Source organism: Penaeus chinensis, chromosome 7, assembly GCF_019202785.1.
Source record: "Penaeus chinensis breed Huanghai No. 1 chromosome 7, ASM1920278v2, whole genome shotgun sequence".
NCBI classification, from domain to species: Eukaryota; Metazoa; Arthropoda; class Malacostraca; order Decapoda; family Penaeidae; genus Penaeus; species Penaeus chinensis.
Window position 1 is genome coordinate 12,493,969 of NC_061825.1, and position 10,661 is coordinate 12,504,629.

The window sequence follows — 10,661 nt, forward strand, 5'->3', positions numbered from 1 at the left end:
GAGAGAGAGAGAGAGAGAGAGAGAGAGAGAGAGAGAGAGAGAGAGAGAGAGAGAGAGAGAGAGATTACATGTATATATTAAAGAACCTCCTAACTTGTAGCATACTCAGTGTTCACATCATGCTTGTAAAGACAGTGTGACTTTCCCTCATTCTTGCTAACTTCTATTACTTTTCTTGCATACTAAAGATAAGGGAACTTTCTATCATAAAAATAACAATGGTATCTAAAATTACCTTGTTTTTCTTCTTTTTAATTATTCGCTACATAAATCGTTGTCCTCTTAATTATCACATTCATAATTGTTGGTATTATCGTCATATCAAGAACCAGCCTCTGAATGATATACCGGCAGTCTTTATTATAGTTACCACAACAACTATATCCCAGTTATAAAATCAAAAACCCTCCCAAGTGTAGAAAACACTTGCAAAGGTTTGTCATTGTTATTATTGTAATCATCATTATTATCATTGTTGTTATTATTATCATTAGTATCATCATGATCATCTTCATCATTATTGTTGTTGTCATTCTTATCATTATTAGCATGATCATTTATTAGCATTATCACTTATTATCCTTATCATTATTATCATCGTTATCCTTATTATCATTTTAACTTTCGTTATTGTTATTTTCACTATCATTACTATCGTCATTATCATCATCATTATCATAGTTATTAATATTATCCATAATCACATTCTACTAATCTTTTCTTTTTTTCCCTTTTCCATTTCCTTTCTACGAATCCACTCTCTCCTTCTTCCTCTCCCTTTCTCTGATATTACGTCATTTTAGGTCTCCTCTATCCTCCCTTTTCGCCTTCTTCTCTTCTTATCTCCTCTGTTTTCATTTCTTCTCTTCTCTCCTTGCTCTCTTGAAGGGAGAAATTGGGTTGCCACTCAGCATTCCTGTCACCACATAGCCGCACTATGGACGACACCGCAACTTAATCCACAACTTGTATGCGACACACTCTCTCTCTCCCTTCCTCGCTCTTGCTCTTGCTCTTGCTCTCTCTCTTTCTCTCTTCCCCGCTCTTGCTCTCGCTCTCGCTCTCTTTGTATATATATTCCTCGCTTTTGCTCTTGATCACTCTCTCTCTCCCCCGCTCTTGCTCTCTCTCTCTCTCTCTCTCTCTCTCTCTCTCTCTCTCTCTCTCTCTCTCTCTCTCTCTCTCTCTCTCTCTCTCTCTCTCTCTCTCTCTCTCTCTCTCTCTCTCTCTTTCTCCACCCCCTCTCTTTTTCTCTATCTATTTATCTATCCATCTGTCTATCTCTCTCTCTTTGTCTCTGTCTCTCTCTCTCTCTCTTTCATATATACTGCGCACATGCACACAAACGCACACACACGCACGCACACGCACACACACGCACGCACACACACACACACACACACACACACACACACACACACACACACACACACACACACACACACACACACACACACTCACACGATACACATACGTACACCTACTCCCATCCCCGCAATCTGGCCTGCTCCTCCCTCAATGAAACCTGGCACACGTGCGCACGTTCTTCGGCGTCTATGGGGTGTAATGAAGTAGCTAATGAGCTGACTTCCCCCACCTTCTCTCCCTCCCTCCCCCTCCCCCCACAGCGTATCTTTTATTTCATTTTATCACCGGCAGAGAGAGAGAGCACTTTTACGGCACAATATTGGCCGTTCCTCAGGCTCAAAGGGCGGCGGGACAAAAGAACTGTTTTCCTACGGACAACAATGGGGAAATGAGCCTTGCTGTGGAAGTCTTTTAGGCGACATACTTTAGTGGCTATTGAGGGGGGAGGGGAGGGGGAACACGCACAATGTAAGGTGTGGGGAGAGGGGAGTGGAGGTGGGAAGTCGTGAAGGAAAGGAGGGTGGAGGGGTGGGGGGGGGGGCTACGACAGGGTACAGCGCTCTCCGTGAGATGCTGGCTCCTCCTGAATTCCCCAAAAGGAATTAAAAAAAAAAAAAAAAAAAAAAAGATACACGCATTACAAGATAACTTAATAACAATTCATCATACCCGACTCCCAAAAAGTCTAATTACATCACACACAATTAAAAATGTCCCCCCCCAAAAAAAAAAGAAAAAGAAAAAAGAAAGAATAGAAACGAGTCTCTTTCGGGAATACGCGGCTGAGAAAAATCGTGGATCTGTTGCCGCTTGACATTTACGTTCAACAGAATTATTTCCTCCAAGATCTATTGTTATTTGCGTCTACGGAAAGTCGATGTTTGCCCGCGCTGCATTTGTCATTTTCTTGAGTCAGGATTTTATTGTCCTAAGAACTGAATGCACCGTGCGTGCGTGCGTGTTTATGTTTACTTTTCTAGACTATACATTTTTATTTATCAAGATTTTTTTTTTTTTTTTTTTTTTTTTGCGTGGGGAAATAGTCTACGGTCTCGCCCAGCCACCTTTCACATGATCGCCAAAAAAACAAGATAGTATAATATTGCGTTTCCCACGGCCTAGGTAAGACACTGAACTCGAAGGCACTCTGGTGTTACTACCAAGATATATGAATAACTTTTGTATATATATATGTATACGTGCGTGCGTGCGTTTGTGCAAATAGAGTCCCAACACCAGTGTCTATATAATAGAAAACAATACCTAATCACCTATACGAACTCAGATGAAATGTGAGGAGTGCTAGATGGTATGCACTAATGTTTTTACGAGTTGAGTAAAAGATCCGTTCACGAGATGATGAGACTTAGGAAGCGATGGCGTTCGGTGGAGGTTTCCATAATCTTTCGTCCTCGCGTCCGCATATAATGGAGAGGATTTGGCTGAGTGTTCGTTCGTTTGTTTGTTTGTTTCTATTTGTGAGTGCGCACGCACGTGTGGGCTTGCACTTGCGGCATAGTACGTTCTACAAACACAAACATACGAAAACCTTTCTCTACAAACACAAACATACGAAAACCTCTCTCTCTCTCTCTCTCTCTCTCTCTCTCTCTCTCTCTCTCTCTCTCTCTCTCTCTCTCTCTCTCTCCTCTCTCTCTCACACGCACACGCGCGTACACACACACACACACACACTCTCTCTCTCTCTCTCTCTCTCTCTCTCTCTCTCTCTCTCTCTCTCTCTCTCTCTCTCTCTCTCTCTCTCTCTCACTCTCTCTCTCACTCACTCTCTCACTCACTCACTCATTCACTCATTCACTCATTCACTCACTCATTCATTCACTCACTCACTCGCTTGCTCACTCACTTACTCACTCACTCACTCGCTCGCTCACTCACTCACTCACTCACTCACTCACTCACTCACTCACTCACTCACTCACTCACTCACTCACTCACTCACTCACTCACTCACTCACTCACTCACTCGCTTGCTCACTCACTCACTCACTCACTCACTCACTCGCTCACTTACTCACTCACTCACTCACTTACCAACTCATCCACTCACATACACACACACACACACGCGCGCGCCATCAGAGGAATGTGGAGCGCCGCGGAGGGCCACACTACCTGGAGCTCAAAGTTCGGGGCCCGGCGCACCACCATTGTCTCTGGCCACAATCACCTACATTATATTAATGGAGTTGCTCGGATATGATGCACCAGTCAGCAAGGGGACATTATTTCTTTTTCCTGTTCCTCTGCCTTTTTCTCTTCTCTTCACTTTTCTGTTTCCTGTTCTCTGCCTTTTTCTCTTCTCTTGTCTTTTCTGTTTCCTGTTCTCTGCCCTTTTCTCTTCTCTTCTCTTTTCTGTTTCCTGTTCTCTGCCTTTTTCTGTTGTCTTCTCGTTTCATTTCTTCATGTTTCTTTTCTATTTTCGTTTATTTTCCCCCCTGTTCCTCTACCCTTTTCTCTTCTCTTCTCTATTCTTTTCTTTCTATTTCTCTGCCTTTTTGTTTTTTTCGTATATTTTTTCTTCGCATTTCTTTTCTTCCTGTTTCTCTTCCATTTTTTTTTCGTTTTTCTTTCCGTTTCTCCGCAATTTCTCTTTTCTTTATCTTTCCGTTTATCTGCATTTCCTGCTCTCTCTCTATTTTCTTGTCTGTCTGTTTATGAAAGCATCATAATTTCTCCACACATTATCAACGAAATGATACAGAGGAACTAATAGAATTAATATTCAAAGCGTCGGCAACATTGATGCTTAAATTGTAGGGATAACACACCAAAAGAAACGTCAGCAAAGTGTCAGCAGGTTATCAAGTTATCAGCAGGTGCTCTCTTCGTCTCTCCCTGCGCTCTCTTTCCCGCAACACCGGAACGTATTTTCACTCGATAGACCACTGTGTGAGGTCTCCTCTTAACTCTCTCTCTCACTTCTTCTCATTCTTCTTTGTTATATTTCTCTTCTTCTTCTTCTTCTTCTTCTTCTTCTTCTTCTTCTTCTTCTTCTTCTTCTTCTTCTTCTTCTTCTTCTTCTTCTTCTTCTTCTTCTTCTTCTTCCTCTCATTCTCACTCTGAGCCCTATAAAGTTTCACTTTCACCTACACCTTCTAAACATTCTGTCTCACTCTCACCTCTCCTTCACCCTCACAGTCATTCTCGCCTTCACCTTCGCTCCCATTCTACATTTTCATACCACAAGTTCTTCTTTCTGGAGAACAGAAATGACGCACTTTTATTAAGACGATCCCGTTATATCTTAAGGTCTCCTGCTATAGGTTTGTTCGAGACATCTGGTTATCCACATTACTCACACTCAGCAAAGAGAGATAATGATAACGAACGGACGGCTATGTAGGTGTTTGTAATTGTATTACCATCTCTCTGTCCTTATTACTATGGTCAGCGTTTTGATAATGATTCAAATGTGCATTAGCAGAAGCCTCAGAAATTTTCATCATTGTCATCATACTTTTGTCAATATTTTCAGGATTATTGTCATCATTATTACTAGTATTACAAGAATTGGCACTATGACCGTCATCATCACAGTATCGTTATCATTACTATTATTAGTAATATCATCATGATAATTATCATCTCCATTATCACCATTGCAAGGATTTTGAATTTTATAATTATCATTAATACTTTTATAGTATTACTAGTATCATAAATACCAACATAATTATCGCAATAATCACCATTAAACTACTACTAGAATTACTAATATCATCACCATCAATGTTAATGCTCTTAATTTATTTTAGATTTTCCCAAGCATTGTTAACATCGCAGTGCATCTTTAACTTCTCGGTACTTCATAATCTTCGGTGCAACTGAACTGTGCCTATATCAGTCTTATCAGTCAAGTTAATCATAATAAGCAGAACAAAAGTTTCAAGGTATCAGGTATAAGAACTTGCAAAAAGACAGTATCAACATCATCTCAATATTTCATTGATACAAGAACGTACGGACTGAAAATGTAAATCAAAGCAATGTTATCGTTAACTTTGTCAACATATAATATTCAAAAGAAAAAGTACAAGGACGAAACACGTAAATAACTGACCCTAAACACACACACACACACACACACACACACACACACACACACACACACACACACACACACACACACACATACGCGCATTGTAATTAACACACTTCATAGATTTTCAATAATCCATCCCAAAGTTACCAGGATGCTACATCAGTGGGGCTGTTGTCTCCCGCCAGTGTGGTTGTGCGAGGCCCGTTTCCTCAACCTTCTTTTCCTCCTCTCTTTTCTCTCTCCTTCGCTCTCCCACCGCCTCCTCCCCCTCCTCCGAGCTTACATCAATGCCTTCCCTTTCCGCTCCCCTCGCACCCCTCCCCCTTCTTCCTCCTTTCTCCCTCCTCTCCTCCCCTCATCCTTCTTCCTCCTTTCTCCCTCCTCTCCTCCCTCATCCCCTCCCCCTTCCCCTTCCTTTCTCCTCCTATACTCTCCTCCCACTCCCCCCTCCTTTCTCCCCCCTCCCCCCACAGAGACAATAACACTATACCCCAGTATATAATGTCCCTCGCCTTCGCCGTAATGTCTCACTCCCTCGTAGGAAACGTTCACACACACTTACACACTCGACGTCGAAGCTCCCCTTTTTCCTTTCCAATGCAATGCTTAAGTGCGTTCGAGTGTTGTCTTCTCCTTCGCACTTTTTATCACCGTTTATACTGCCGGGTGTGAGATACTCCTCATGGGACCTCCTTGTGTCTCAATATACGTACAAAAACATGAATGCAGTAACATTCGTCCTCGTATAACTCATTCTTATACGATTGTTCTCGGCAGTGTTGATAGGAAACATGTTTTTAGAAAGCCTGGATTACTCATATCACTCATCTTAAGTCAATCCTCTACCTCATTCATCTACGACGAGAGCATCGGGTCTCGGCTCCGATTCACATGAGTCGTTCCTATATGAAGTGTTCCTGACTATTTCCTTACGGCTAACTACCTTTCTCTCCCTTTAATTTGCCTTTTCCTACTTACTTACCTTTGCTAATAGCTGCATGCATATATCTTAACTCGTTTACTTACATTACTAACCCCCCATAGGAATAATGACCCCCCCCCCACGCTATTCCTCTCACGTCCATCATCAGGTCCCTTTCTTAACTCCCATCGCCAGCATCTCCCTAAGCTTAGATTGCTATCCCTTTTCTCCTCTGCTATTCACTTATTCCCAGAGCTTACAAGCTTACAGGCGCGTGTCAGAGTGTGAGGGCTGGAAGCAAGTCCTCTCTCTCTCTCTCTCTCTCTCTCTCTCTCTCTCTCTCTCTCTCTCTCTCTCTCTCTCTCTCTCTCTCTCTCTCTCTCTCTCTCTCTTCCCCTTTCCCCTCCCTTCCCCTTTCCCCTCCCTCTCCCCTTCTTCTTCCCCTCCCCCTTCTTTTCCCTTCCTATTCCCATCCCCCCTCCCTCTCCCTCCCCCTCTCCCTCCCCCCTCCTCCCTCGGCCTCTTCACCTCCGGCCCTGCGACACTCAGATCCCTCACTCACACAAACCTCCTCCCACTTCCCTCCTCGGATGTTAATCTCTCGTGAGTAAAAATTTTGTTTGCCGTCACTCACGTCGCATCTCGAGGAGGAAGAAGAGGAGGGGCGGCGGCGCTGGAGGTGCAAGGGCGGAAGGGCTGCGAGGACAGGGCGTGAGAAGGCTGCTTTCGACTTCTCTTTTTCTTCTCTTGTTGGCTCTTTCTTATTCTATTCTTCTTTGTCTTCTTCTTCTTCTTTTCCTTCCCTCTCTCTTTCTTTTTCTTCTCTTTTCTTTTTCTTCTCTCTTCTTCTCTCTCTCTCTCTCTCTCTCTCTCTCTCTCTCTCTCTCTCTCTCTCTCTCTCTCTCTCTCTCTCTCTCTCTCTCTCTCTCTCTCTCTCTCCTTCTCTCACATATCCACATCCTACTCCCACTCACCCTCGCACTCCCAATTCTACTCCCTTTCCCACTCTTATTCCCAACCAACCTTGCCCTCCCCCCTCCCTTTCCCACTCCTCCTAGCCCACTTCCCCCTCTCCCTCCCCTCGCACTCCCACTCCCGCTCCAACTCCCCCTCTTCCTCGCCTTCTAACCCCCACTCCCTCTTTACTCCCCCTCCCCCTGCCCTTTTCCCTCCCTCTCCCCTCCCTATAGACCCACTCCCCCCACTCCATCCACTCCACGGCGCCCCTAAAACCCCCACCTGATCCCCACGAGGCTGCACCGACCAGCATCCATCCCACGGCGTCCGAAACTCCGCACCTCCTGATTTTCATTAGCGACAAAGAAAACTTATCCCGGAAAGAGGGGTAACTCATTCTAATTGCACTTAACTTTCTCACACGGCGACCGAAATTAAAGGCTATACTACTTCCTCTGCTGCGGGCGCTCCTCTGCCACATAATGGGGAGGGGGGGGGGGGGATGGAGGGACAATAAGGGGGAAGACAGCGTATTAATGGATCCATTCGGTGGTTCGGTTCCACGCATAATGGTTCTGCCGGTAACAGGCATCTGTTCACCCGTCGTAAGGTGCCTTCCTGAGAGTGAGTGTGAGTGTGAGTGAGTGAGAGAGAGAGAGATAGAGAGAGAGAGAGAGAGAGAGAGAGAGATAGATAGATAGAGAGAGAGAGAGAGAGAGAGAGAGAGAGAGAGAGAGAGAGAGAGAGAGAGAGAGAGAGAGAGAGAGAGAGAGAACGAAAGAGAGATAGAAAGAAAGGAAGGAAAAGAGAAGGAAAGACAGAGGCCCCTCACGATAAAGAAATAAATCAACAGAAAATTCGGAAAAACATGAATTACTCAAATTTCAAAAGTAAATAAAAAAAAGAAAAACACAGAAAACTACCCAGAAAAGAAAAAAGATAGATAAAAGAGAAAAAGGAAAGAAAGAAAGAAACAAAAAGAATATAAAACACTAAATAAAAACCAATAAAAACAAAACAGAAAGCCCGGAACGAGCAAAATCAACAAACATCCCAGCAAAAACAAAACAAAACAAAAAACAAAACAAAAAAAAACAAGAGAATACCGGAAAACCAAATTCCAAACCCGGCAAACCGAACTCCCACAGACGCCTCATCCTTCCGAAGTCCAAGTCCCGCCCAGCAACGGCGAGGGCGGCCCCAAGAGCGGCCTTTGTGCCCGCCCTTTGTGCAAGCGAAACGAAACGAAAGAAATAAACGCGACATTACTTAACACACCGCCGTAATAATGCATAATGGAGGCCGCTCATCCGCCACTTGGTTCCGCGCCAACGACGAGCCCACGATAACCACCGCAAATGCACCAGAAACGTAAATAAATGAACTAACGTTAACAAAAATAACGAATAAAAAGAGGGATAAATGCATAATCTTATGATGGTCAGCGTGCCAGACTATTGTTAGCCACAGCGCTGTAATTGCATTTCGCAAAGCTATTATGAAACATTACTTGTTACGCTGCTTAATGCTTATAAAAAATATATAGAAGAATGGCCTTTCGTATTTTGTTTTGAATAAATAGATGGTCTTGTCTGCCGCCATAAAATAACATATAACACCTATATAAAATAAATTATTACAAGCTACCAACCTCTCAAATAAAACCAACAACAATATATACTATACTATAATTATGATACTACTACTACTGATAATAATGACAGTAAAAAGACAGACATTGACATTTATACCATTATGTTGACAACAATAATAATGACAACAGTACCAACACTGGTATTACCGCCTGTAGTACTTCTACTGCTATTACTACAGTCAATACTACTAGCACTTCTAATAATAGAAGTGCTAGTATCATACCACCATCGCCAAATTGATGATGAAAGCCTAGTAAATAAAATGAAACAATAAAACACTAATAAAAAATAATAAATAAAATAAAATAAAGGTTCACCTGAAGGACTGGTGGCGACTGGTTGAAAGCAGCGCGTCCGAACACCGTCGTTGCGTTTCGAACAATGACCAATCACCAACCAGTTGATAACTGCATAATCATCATCACCGGCAACTATCAATTAATTATAACCTACTTGTCAATTATTGAATAATTATCGACACTAACCTAACGTGTCATCATCACCAACCTGTCAACCTGAGATCAACCGCCAACAACCTGTCAATTTGGCATCAATCACTACCACCTGTCAACCTGGCATCACCCATCATCACCACCTGTCAACCTGTCAATTTGTCACCAACCAACTTGAGGATAATCAACACCAACCTGTCAACCCGTCATCCATCATCACCATCTTTTACATTTGGCATCAATCTCCACCCCGTGTCAGCCTGTCATTTTACCATCAGTCACCAACCTGTCATATTTGGCAACAATCATCATCAACGTATCCACCTGTCCCACCGACAGAATAAAACAATAAAATAAATAAACGAATAACGAACTCAATAAAACAACAAGTAGAAAAGATAAGAAAAAACCTCGCCATCATCACCATCCGGACATAACCTCATTACAAGCACGACAATCGCGACATGAAATCAAAAACAAACAATCGTCATTCTTTCCATCCATTACACAGCTATCACCTTCATTACCCCTTAATCTTATCGGGCCGAGCGATGGGGCTGAGCGAGAGGGCTGAGCGAGAGGGCTGAGCGAGAGGGCTGAGCGAGAGGGCTGAGCGCGAGGGCTGAGCGAGAGGGCTGAGCGCGAGGGCTGAGCGAGAGGGCTGAGCGAGAGGGCTGAGCGAAGGGGCTGAGCGAGAGGGCCGAGCGATGGGGCTGAGCGAGAGGGCTGAGCGAGAGGGCTGAGCGAGAGGGCTGAGCGAGAGGGCTGAGCGAGAGGGCTGAACGAAAGGGCTGAACGAAAGGGCTGAATGGGGGGTTTTATATCGAGAGGTCCAGCGAGGGGGAATGGGAGAGAAAATTAACGAAGGGTTGAACGAGTGGGGGGGGGGGGGGGCTGAGCGAGGGGTTGAACGAGTGGGGGGGGGGCTGAGCGAGGGGTTGAACGAGAGGGAACGAGAGCGAAGGGACCAGTATGGCGGTGTTGACAGTGGCGTGCTGAGGCAACATTAACTCGGTCACGGTGTTTGCTGGCGTGACACTCTGCCCCCTTCCTTTTCCTCCCTTGCCCTTCCTGCTCCCCCCCTCTCCCTTTCCTTCCTCCCCCTTCCCTCCCCTCTCTCTCTCTCCCCCTTTTCCCCTTCCCCTCTCCTTTCCTCCCCCCTCTCTCCTCATCTCTCCGTTTTCCCCTCCCTCTCTCTCGAGTCTCTCTCTCATCTCTCTCTCTCCTCTCATCAATCTCTC

The 10,661-nt window shown here is 44.3% G+C and overlaps 1 protein-coding gene across 1 annotated transcript in view; it reads right to left on the reverse strand.

The window, feature by feature from the left end:
- Window positions 1-10,661, reverse strand: part of LOC125027118 (glucose transporter type 1-like) — a 306,196-nt gene that overhangs the window by 194,530 nt on the left and 101,005 nt on the right. The window lies entirely within an intron of this gene.